The sequence below is a fragment of the Trichechus manatus genome, unplaced genomic scaffold (genome assembly GCF_000243295.1).
Source record: "Trichechus manatus latirostris isolate Lorelei unplaced genomic scaffold, TriManLat1.0 scaffold00120, whole genome shotgun sequence".
NCBI classification, from domain to species: Eukaryota; Metazoa; Chordata; class Mammalia; order Sirenia; family Trichechidae; genus Trichechus; species Trichechus manatus.
In genome coordinates, this window is record NW_004444056.1 from 7,980,200 (window position 1) to 7,992,100 (window position 11,901).

Below are 11,901 nucleotides of genomic sequence, written 5' to 3' on the forward strand. Positions count from 1 at the left end.
TTCTCAAGTTTCGATACAAGGGAAGACGAGTGACAACAAGAAAACATGTTCCTAGCTCGAGTGTCTCCACTCAAGGGAGCTGGGTACGGGACTGTCTCTACGATGTGGGGGCCTGGTTACCAGGGTTCCAAGTTCTATGTACTCCACCACCAAGGAAGTGAGGTCATATCCTGAGTCCCTTGACCTGGGACCGACTAACATCTCCCAAAGATCCCCCTGGGCTGCTGAATGCTTATCTCTCCTCATACCACCTCCATAACTATGCACAGTGACACCAACACAGCCACCACAGAACCCAGGGAAGGCCTGGGTGCAGCCAGGGCATCAGCTTTGAGCAGACAGAGCTGGGTTCAGACACTGCTCATTCTTCTTAACCAAATAGCACCCTGGACAAATCTTTGTGCTTCTCAGAGCCTCCTCAGACTCCCCACTACACAGTGGGGATCATTCTAGCATCTTCTTCCTGGGGACATCGGCAGGTATATGTGAGATAACACCTATAAATCCATAGGTTGGTGTCACATGAAGTGAATGCACAAACTCAGAGATGGGAGAATTTCAAGCAGGGGTAGGAAGCAGCATGGAGTACACCTCTAAACAGGGCTGGGTTCTGGTGGTATGAGCTTGGGAAGTCACTTCCTCCCGCCCCCAGCCTGGTTTCCTTGTCTGCACCAGGAGGGTTTGGAATTAAATGAACATCAGATATTTCCACTCTCTGTCTGGCTTAAAACCCTCCAATAACTTCCATTATGTAGAATCTGACCCGGTGTCTCATCTCAGACTATGGTGTAGGCAGCCTGCATGATGGCTCCCAATGATCCCGCCTTCTGGTCTCCACATCCTGTGTGACTCCTTTCCGCAGTGTGGGCTGGACTCAGGGACTTGCTTCTCAAGAATGATGTCATTGTTAAGTACCACGGATTCAACTTCAACTCCTACTGAGCTCATTTGAGGCAATATCTCTTAGGACACTCTTAGGCTCACTCTGTCTCTGTCATCTCTCTCCCCCCCCCACCCCAAGAAGCAGCTGTGATATATGACCTGCCTTATGAGGCCCACGTGACAATGACCCAAGGACTCTGATCAACAGAGAAGAACGGAGGCCCCCAGTCTGGAAGCTCCCAAGATAGAGTCCTGCCAATAACTCAGAGTGAGCAGGGAGCAGATCCTCCCCAGTCGAGCCTCAGTTGAGATCACAGCCCCAGCCTCATAAGAGAACTTGGGGCAGAGTCAACAGCTGAGCTGTGCCCACATTCCTGGTCCACAGAGACTGTGAGATCATCAGTTTGTTTTCATGAGCTGCTAAGTTTTGGGGTGATGTTGTCAAGAGCAGGAGATAGCTCCTTCAGTCTACAAGGTCCTGGACCTGGACCTGCCCTCCTCCTCCCTCTCTCCTCTCCACTCCAGCTCACTCCAGCCACACTGGCCACTTTCCAATCCACTCTCTGTACAAACGTCTGCCTCTGAATCTCTGCAGCTGCCGTGCCTTCTTCCTGGTACAGTGTCCCCAGACTCATGCAGGGCTAGCCCCTTCTGTCATTCTGGTCACACATAAATGTCACTTCAGTGAGGCCTCTGGACCCCCACCCACCTGCCCCCAGTCCTCTCTCACTGCATCCCGCTTTATTTTTTCTAGGGAATATGCTCTTTTCTTTCCCATGTATTTGTCTCCATGCTTTTGTGTCTCTCCCCTCCAATGTGAGCTCCTGGGGCAGGGACCACGTGAGTCATTTTCAGCTCCCACCCAGGACCTAACACAGACCTGGCCCAGGGTGAGAGCTCAGGGTGCAGTTGCGGAGTGAATAAATGAGAGGATCTGATTCCCTTCCCACTCAGACCAGTTAGCATTGTGGGCATGGATGCTAACATTAGGGGGTGCAACTCCGAGACAGGGGGATGGCCAGAATGACCTTGGGGTGACTGTCCCCTGGTCCAGCTGCTCCAACAAAGCACAGAGGCCACCACTGACAGGAGAGGCTGCAGCCTCCTTGTGGTCATCACTAGCACTGCAGCCCCAGACAGAAAAACTCACCACAAAACACATTCCTGTGTTCAGGTGTCCTGGGGGCTGCAGCTCTCCTGGGTCCCAATGGGTGAAGAAGCAGGACCTGCAGGTTCACGGATGGTGTGGGGGACCTCAGGAAACTCCCTTGCCCTCTCTTTACCTCCATTGGCCCTGGGGTGTCCAGCTTACTCATGAGGCACCCTCCCCACATTCAGTGCAAAGACCCCACTTCCTCAGGAGGACCCCAAGGCTCCACCTGGGACCGATCCTGACCCTAGACATAGCCTCATGGTCCACAGCTCTGCACTGCTCTGCCCGACCCCAAGGCCCCAGCTCCCACACCCCAGTGCACTTGCTGGGGGAATGTTCTGTACCAGGAAGTAGAAAGCATTTTCCCAGGACCTCAGAACACAGTGGGTCATCGTTAGAGAACAAAGGCCAACAGACACTTCTTCAAGCATGGGAACCCTGGGGGTCACCCACTCCAAGCACCCCAATTTACAGAGGAGGAAAGAGGCCTTCTCTCTTGCAGCCCTCTCCACTGTGGGAGAGGCTCGTCCTAGCTCCAGGGGACCAGAGCGGTGACTGCAGGATGAGGCCCTGTCCTCTCTGGGTTGACTTGGGCATGGCTCACCCAGGCTGATCCCTGGGAATCTCAGGGTTCCCTCCCTTCATCCCAGCATCTCCTCCCACCCATGCTGTGAGCTGTGGGCATGTGGCTAGGAGACTGGAGGCCACTGTCCAAAGACAGCGCTGCCTCCATCGTCTTTCTTCTTTCCCAGGGGTCACCTCCATGGTATCCTCTCCTTCTCTGACCATACCCTATGGTCCCACCTTTGAAGTTAGTGTGTGTGTGGGGTGGGAGTGAGAGGAAAACAGCCCCACAAGGGGAGGGGAAGGGAAGACCAGGGTTCCCCACATCTTAGGGCTCTCAACCCCAAAGAAAACCCCATGAGAAGGGCTGAGTCTTGGCCTAGGAGGCCAGAACCTTCCTCATCCTCTGGACTCTGCTCACCTCTGTGTCCTGGGCTGCCCCTGCCTTTCTCTTGGACTCAGTTTCCCAAATGAACACTGAGGGTTTGGACCAGGAACTTCTTCGTGCTCGCTCATTAAGGATGCGGGGCCATGACTCCCACACTGGTGTGGGCTTAGGTCGAAGCTGGAGTGAGCACAGCATGCGGCCCCCTTATCGTGAGCGACGTGGGTGAACACAGCCCGGGGCAGTCAGGCTGATGTCCACAGCCCTGTGCTAAGGGGTCCTGCGTGGCCTGGGGCAGTGTGTGTAAGTGACTCGCCACCAGCGCCTGCCCAAACAAACTGTTCTGCGCATGGAAGGGCGCATGTGGGAACACTGCTAACTGCACTATCTCTGCGCCTCCCACCTCCACGGGGTATGGGTTTCTGGCGCTATCCCCCCTAGGAGGGCCTCAGGGCCCTGGGCCAGGTGATGTGGAGATCCTGGGGATCCGGGAGACACCGAGTACCCTCACTGCCTGGGTCTGCTCTCTGGAGCACCACCAGGAGCCCCTGCCCCTGTTACTTCCCACCTCCTGCCCGGGCCTCACCTCTCAGTCCCCCTGAGCCCCTCCCTGGACCAGAACTAGGCCACAAAGTGTTGCTAGGTGATGCTGTCATTGTCACAGGCCACCTACAGCAGCTGGGCCTCAGTATCCCGTCCAGTCCTGGGCCACAGGGAGGGCAGGGTGCTGACAGCGTGGGTGGGGTGCTGGGTGGGGCAGGGGCCAGGAGCTGGGTCTGTGCTCCAGTGGGACCTCCTACTCCCACTCCCATTAGGGCCCTGCCTACTGTCAGAGCTGGGAACAAACAGTCTCTCCTCCAGGAAGTTGTTCTGGATTCCACCCCCATCCCCACTTGCAGTAAGGCAGGTCTCCCCCTCTCTGAGCATCATCTCTCCCCATGATTCTAAGAGGAAGGGTCATGTCAGGGGGAGGGGGTCCCGATTCCACCCCACCCCCCTCGAACAGCACCAAAGCTGCACATCTTCCTTCTCTTCTGGAAGCTTGTCATTCTCCCGGGGGGCAGACTCCATATCCCTCAGAGAGGGTCCCCTGGGCCATGACCAGCCCCCCGACCCCTGTCCCTCTCATGCTGCACTACCGAGGGGTCCCACCAGGGGGCAGAGCACATGCACACACCTGGACTTGAATAGAGGTGGCGATTTGGGTGCCACGGCAGAGGGACCCAGGGCAGAAACACAGAAAACTTCTAGATCAACCCTATCTCCTGTCACTTGGAGGGACTGAGGTCTCGGGCAGGAAGATACTGAAGGCCACTCACATCGTCCCTGCTGTTTATTCCTCAATAGATGAACATGTCCAACCAGGACCCATGGTGTTCTCTCTCTCTCTGTTTCTCTCTATCTGTCTCTCTTTCTGTCCCTCTCTGTCTCTCTGTTTCTCTCTCTCTCTCTCTCTCATAATTTTTGTCTCTTTCTGTCTGTCTCTCCCTGTGTCTCTGTCTGTCTCTGCTTTTGTTTTCTTTCCTTCTCTTTCCCTCCTTCTCTGTCCTCTGACTAAACACGCACACACACACTTCTCCATCCGTCATCCACTTTCCAAGCCCTAATCATGACATCATCCTTAACATCTCCTTTCCCCTCATTCCTAACGCTCACAGCACTAATGGTCTTCTTGGCTTTGCCTCTATCGTGGATCCCAGGCCATCCCTTCCCTCCGTCTCCACTCTACACTCTCGTCCTGGTCACCATCTACCGCCTGCACCACGAAGCACAGCAGTCTCTGGGCTCTTCCTCATAATGGTTCTCTAGTGAGGACCCTGTATTGCAGGTCTCTGGACTGTTCCACCCTTAACCCTCTGTAATCTGTTCTTCACGCAGCAGCTAGAATGAGCTAAAAACTGAAATCAAGTTACACTCCCGCCTAAAACTTTCCGGTGGCTCCCTTTGCATCCTCACTACCATCATCAGAGAGAGGTTCCTCTCTAACCTACTGCTGAGTCTCCCTGTGTCCCAAGAAAAGGCCATCCTTTCTCTGGGCCTGGTTTTAGCCTCTGTAAAATGAGCCAGGCTGCAGGACTGTTGTGTGTGGGGTGGGAGGGCAAGTAGCTTCCACCACTTCACCTGCTTTTTTCGGATGGGTAGATCAAGGCTCCATCCAAGACTTCAACGCTTGAGTTGCAGTGTCTTGCCTGTGAAGACTGCAGTGAATATATTTCCTATACGGGGTTTCCTCTGCAACCTCACCCTGGAATCGTTTTCCTTTTTGAACTCTAGCCCAAAGAGCCACTTCTTCAGTGGTGATACTTAGCTTCCTGAAACTGTGCGTGCATGTGTGTGTGCGCGCGCGCGCGCGTGCGTGCATGCAAGAATCCTTGGTTCCTTAATAGATGCTTCTAAAATTATATTTAATTGTTCAAATTGTTCAAATCCTGACTGAAAAGAGCATGACCATAAACACATCTTTTTAAAACACAGATGTTTGTGAACATGTTCTGGATGCTGATGCTGATAGTTCCATCTTGTAGGCTAACACCCAAGGTAACGTATACTCTGCTGCAAGGTGTATGATGGACAAGGGTGAATACAAATCCATATTTCTTAAGTCTTCTGTTTTGTGGGCTTCTCGTGCATTTCAACCAGGACTCCTCAGGGATGTGAGGTTTTACTTTGTCACGTGTGGGACAAATGCTCATACAAGGGCCTGGAGCAGCCTCAGCGCTGCCATTTTCTTTGTGTTTACTGGAGCTGGGATGGTTTGAAGGGTCTTCTCTGTGTGGTTTCCTGCAAGAATGTTTCATCTTCATGTCCACTGGGTGGGGTTGTCTAGGTAAACTAGACAGAGGGATCTGTCAGTCCGCAGAGTCAGGCCCCTGGTAACCACGCAGAAGTGCAGTGCCCAAGAAGTGCTCCACGGGTTTGGGGAAGAGTCACCTGCTGACGCTCTTGAGGAGTGGGACCCTCCTGCCCTCTGGGCTCCTCACTAGCACTACACGTGAGACGTGACCAACAGATGTGACTGAGGGAGGACTCATATTGAAACATTTATGACAGAAGTTCTAATAGTTTCTTCCCCCACCCCAGTGGACTGTCTTGGGCATCCAGGCACTGAGTCCACTGTGGAGACCCCTCGTCCACCTCTATCCAGGATACAGCTGTTTTTTCTTCCTCCTGAACATGGAAAGTTCCTCTCCTAAGTTTCCCTCCCTCGTCATAAAAAAATGCACAGCCCAGGTGAGATTAGAGGCAACTTCCGTGTATGACTCCCTACCCCAATTTCTAAAGCAATAGCAGAGAAATAAAGTGAGAAATACAGCAGCCACCACAAGTCAAATACCGGTCACCACCCCCTTCCACACCAAGTAGGATGATGTTAGCAAGCTGAGGGGCAATAGTGTCAGGAAGGGAAGGAAAGGATGACCAAGAGATCACACACTGGGTTGGGGTGGGAGGAAGACACTGCTGTGCAAGGTGCCCAGATCAATGCCAAGGAAGAGCAAGGCATGGGGAGAAGAATGGAGGTGGTGGGGTCTTTCAGACAAAGGCTCTTCTAAAACTGAGAATGCTCACTGTCCCTGTCACTGGGGAGTGCAGCAGCCCAATCTGCCCCCTGGGAGCAGGAGGAGCCATTAGGCCCCAGAGTCCCCTCCCAACTCCCACCCATGTATCAGGCCCCTCTTCTACCCGGGAGGACTGTGGGGAGGTGATGGCAGAGACTCTTGAGGAAGGGGACAAATACCACTTGCACAACAGCTTGTGGAAGAAAATGTCCAGGTTTGGGGATAGAGAGAAGGCAGAGGTTCCAGTGTGGAGGGAGTTGAGAGCCCCTCTCCCTCACAGTAGCAGCTCGCAAGCAGCCACCAGACCCACCTGCTCAGGGCTGTACCTTGCCCAGTCCACAGCTGCCCAGGCCCCCAGTCCAGAAACCTGAGGTTAGGGGAAGGCCACCTCTGGTGGTTTGCTTGGAAGGAAGGAGAGGAAGAGAAGGTAGAAGCTGACGTCGACTTGGGGAGGGCCTGACAGGGAATTCCACTACCCTGGACTGAGTGTTCATGCTCTGAGCCACCCTCCTGGGAAACCCTATAGATCCGTCTCCACTGTCTCCATGGAGTGGGGAAGTAAGAAGGCCAGAGCACACCTGGAGCCTTTTCATTCTTTCACTGCAAAGCTTTCCCAACCCTGCTGGCCTTGGAGTCTCTGCCAAATGCAAGCAATGGTGGCTGACACCCTTGCTGTAGCAAGCTTTGAATAAATAGCTTCTGTTTGTTCTCATTTGGATTGTCTTTGCATATTTCTACAGACCCATCTCCCCTCCCCTACAGACACGGTAGAAAAGACAGAGAAAGGAAGGGAGTGAAGAAGTTTCTTAGAGGAAACACACCTATCCAGTCAGAGCAGTTTTGTCCAGGTGGAGGCAAAGTGGTTGGTTGGCAGCAAGAGCTGACTGGCCTCTGCTGTATTCTCCCAGGTGACTTCCGGTGGCCTTTAAAGCTTAAGTTCCTTGGTTGTTTTGGAGGCAATGATGTTGAAGGCCATGGAGGTGCCAGGTATCCTCTTCAGTTGAACCCCATTGAGAGACTGCCCAGGGAGTTTGCACGTCTCTGTCCTCCAGTATATGAAGCCTTCTTGGCCCCACTTGTCAGCCATGAACAGCAGTGGGGACTGAGAGCTGATCTTCATCCTCACGTGAAGTTTAGGGAACACGGCTTGGCCTCTGGAGGTTTCAGCATCAGTCCTTACATTCAAGTTCATTCAGGTTCCTTCTGGCACAGCTGAAGACAGATTTCTTCTTATAATCTTGAAGAACCTTCTGGTGGTCCCCTGTAGATCCTGGGTCGTTCCAGAGGAAGAGGTTGGGGTCACACCATAGGAAATATTCTGCTGGTCACACACCTGTCAAGGTGCCAAGCATGCACGCAGTTTCTATTGGACACATCCTGGGGAAAATTGGTTTTGCCTGGGGCTCCCTCCACCAGTGCAGTGATGTGGTGGGCTGAGAAGGAAGCCATAGAGACATGCTGGACTTCTGGGCTGGGATGCTGCACCTTACAGATACTGTTTGTGGGGCACAACCCAGAGGCTTGGGTGGGCTGCAGTGGGGCCACATTGGATTCCCGGTGTAGGAAAAGCAACATTGGGGAGACTGAGGCAGAAGCCCTGGAAGTCCTGGACTCTCTCACAGTTAGGTTGTATTTGCTATTCTAGATGGAGATCTGGCCACAAATAAGGGTATTCTTGCTTTGATTTGTGCTGATCGAGAACTCTCGCTGTTCACAGGGCTGGTCTTCTCCTCCTCTAGGCGAGATAAGGAGCTAGCAGTTTGAGCTCTGGTCCATTAGTGAGGCCCAGATTTCTTCCCACGTGTAACCCCCATGGACGCTACTTTCTCAGTTTGCCAGGGTCCTTGTAGTCAGTGAGTGGCTCCGTGTAAGGCTTTAGTTCCTAATCTTTATGGCCCACATTCATCCATGGAGCTCTCATGATCTGCTTTGAAGTACTTCTCTTACTGGAATTGAGGATGAGACTTTTCTTGTGCAGATTTTCACACTCCATGAACATATAGAAGGGAACATGATATTTTCCATTCAGCATCTGCTCCTGCAGCTACTTGAAGTTCTTCCATCAAAAGACAGGCATCTGCTGACACATGTATATACAATGATTCCCATGCTCCACGTATCCACTGTGGTTTAATTGTACTTTAGGCCCTGGAAGAGTTCTGGGGCAGACTGATGAGGACTGCTACAAAAGGTATCCAGCTGTTTGCCAAAGGTGAATTCTTTGCTGAAGACAACATCTGCAATCTTGATATCATAACAGCATCCAAGAGCAGGTTTTCTGCTTTCAACTCTCTATGCTCACTAAACTTCTGGTGACAGTACTGCAGAGCAGACACTGGCAGAATTTACTTGGGTCACTTTTTCTTTCACATTTCCATGAGCCACTAGGTAGTCAAACTCTCTCCTCCATTAGTGTACTCCATAAAAAGTAGAATTTTCTCAGTCTTGATCTCCTCAAATAACTGTTAGAATGATTCAAAGTCCTCTTTATTCTTACTTCATAGGAGAATTTCAAAAGCAGGAGAAGTTCTATTTAGTCTTGCCAATGATCTTGACCCTGATGCTCAACCAAGCTTGGATCAGGCTGATCTGAGCTACAGCCTCTAACCTGAGGGCCCCTACCAATGGGTAAATGTTAATGAAAGTAAACAAAAGTTTTGAGGTAAACGCTCATACTGGGTCAAGCTTGAATTCTGATTGATCCTACCCTCTATCCCCAGGGTCCCTACAAAGGAATGTGCTGGGGCAGATTCTGACCCTGTGCCAAGCTTAGATTATGTCCAGCCTGAGCTACAGCCAGTAACCTCAGAGCTACTTCCAAATACTGAAACAACAGATAAGACAGGAGGTTGGAATGATTCATAAGAGAATGGGCAAAACAAGGGGAAAGAGAAGGGAAGAGAAAGGAATTCCTCCCAGCAGGGTGGAGATCTTTAACCAGTTATTAAGAAATGGAGGAATAAAATGAGTATCGATGGGGTGAAACAGGTTTTTCTTAGTGTAGCACCCTCACAAGTTGGGTAGTTGTTAGTGAACAATGAAGGACCCTAAACAAATCTGTTTGATTCTTCCTAGTGAAGAGGGATTTAGAAAGGTGCACGACAAATATGACAATGAGAAATCTGACTTCCTATTGCCTGGAGTGATAGTCCAAACCTCATTTTGTGAATTCCTATTACTAGCGTCTTGAGGAACTGTATTAAAATAGGTTGTGAGAGTGGCTAAGTTAGGATCAGTCTCATTGGTTTAGAATACAGGTAGACCCTGACTTAGGATTTCAGTGACGATGAACCGCACTTACCACCGTCCTTTTTTTTTTTTTTGTACATCTTATTCTTAGCAATACCTATGACATACAGTGCTGCAGCATGTAATGTGCCGATGTTATCATTCTCAGATGTTCACTTGCAGATGTTCAATGTTATGATTTACCGATCAAAACACTGCCGTATAGCAGGCTGTGGCCCGGTCTACAATGAAGTCTGTGTCGATGTGAGTGTAGGGGGTCATAACAGATAGAATGTTGGGCAATGTTCGACTCTAATGAATTACACTAGACAGTCATTAGGAGTCTGACTTCAGTGTTCCGACATTGACGCTGACAAATAAAGATCGCATTATGAAGACACTGATAATAAAAGGCAATAATAATGAAACTAAGAAAAAATGGTATTCCACTTACATCAGAACAGACTTATGATGGCGTCATCGGAATGTAACCTTGTCTTAAGTCGTGGAGCACCTGTATTGTGAAATGAAGGAGAATGTTTTGGTTTACACAGGACCCATAGCTCACTCTTGAACAAACATAAAAAAATTAAAGACCAAACCAGTTGTTGTTGAGTCGATTCCGATTCAAAAAGAAAAAATGAAACCTGTTGCTGACTCATAGCAACCTTATAATACAGAGTAGAACTGCCCCATAGAGTTTCCAAGAAGCACCTGGTGGATTCATACTGCCGAGCTTTTGGTTAGCAGCTAAGCGGTTAACCACTGTGCCACCAGGGTTTCCAATTCTAACTCAGAGCGACCAGAAAGGACAGAGTATAACTGCCCTATAGGGTTTCCAAGGAGAGGCTGGTGGATTCAAACTGCCGACCTTTTGGTTAGCAGCTAAGCGGTTAACCACTGTGCCACCAGGATTCCTGAACAAGTATAGACGGTATTAAAGAATGCAAACCCACAGTACCCTGATCCCAAGGGGGCAGCAAGCCTAATAGATGGGATAAAGGACACAGTAAACTTTGTTTAAGGAGCCCTGGTGTCTCCTGGTTAAACGTTCGGCTGCTAACTGAAAGGTTGGTGGATCAACCCATCCAGAGGCTGGTGTCGGGGGAAGACCTGGCAATCTGCTCCCTTAAAGATTATTGTTGTTGTTTGGTGCCATTTAGTCGGTTCTGACTCATAGTGACCTCACGTATAACAGAACGAAACAGTGCCTGGTCCTGTGCCATCCTCACAATAGTTGCTACGTTTGAGCCCGTTGTTGCTTCCACTGTGTCAGTCCACCACCTTGAGGGTCTTCCTCTTTTTTGCTGTCCTTCTACTTTACAAAGCATGATATCCTTCTCCAGGAACTGGTCCCTCCGGATAACATGTCCGAAGTACGTGAGACCAAGTCTTGCCAGCTTAGCTTCTAAAGACCATTCTGGCTGTGCTTCTTCCAAGACAGAATTGTTCGTTCTTCTGGCAATCCATGATATATTTAATATTCTTCACCAACACCATTAATTCCAAAGCATCAATTCTTTGGTCTTCCTTATTCATTGTCCAGCTTTCACATGCATATGAGGCGATTGAAAATACCATGGCTTTCACCAGGTGCCCTTCAGTCTGCAAGTGACATCTTTGCTTAGGGTCTACGAAACACAAAGGAGCTTGGCTGCTAACCAAAAGATCGCCCGCTCGAATCCTCCAGCTGCTCCTTGGAAATCCTATGGGGTCGTTCTACACTCTCCTGTAGGGTCACTATGAATCAGAATCAACTCAACGGCATCGGGTTTTTTTTTTAAAACTTCACATAGGTTCACTGTAAGTCAGAATAGACGCCAGGGCACCCCAAAACAACCACCTCATGGTAGGAGGAAAACATCTCAGCTTCCAATATATGTGACCTACACACTCTTCTCTTTTACTTAAATTATTTGAAACGTTAACGAAAGCAGCACTGGTCCCCAGGACCCCAAAGATTTGAAATAGTTAAAAAAGAGGAGAATCAAGTTCTGTTGGAAAGACAGAAACTGAGAGCCCAGATGTGGGCACGGCCAGAGGGAAGGTCCGAAGCAGCCTGTCCCACTCGTTGCCCCTCCCCCGTCGTCCGAAACCCCGCCCCGCTCCTTGCCGTCCTAGGCCCCGCCCCT

General features: G+C 50.5%; 1 pseudogene; it reads right to left on the reverse strand.

Annotated features, from left to right (window-relative positions):
* Positions 1 to 8,293: 8,293 nt before the first annotated feature.
* The window catches only part of LOC101350487 (serine/threonine-protein kinase MARK2 pseudogene), a 3,837-nt pseudogene continuing 229 nt past the window's right edge, over positions 8,294 to 11,901 (reverse strand).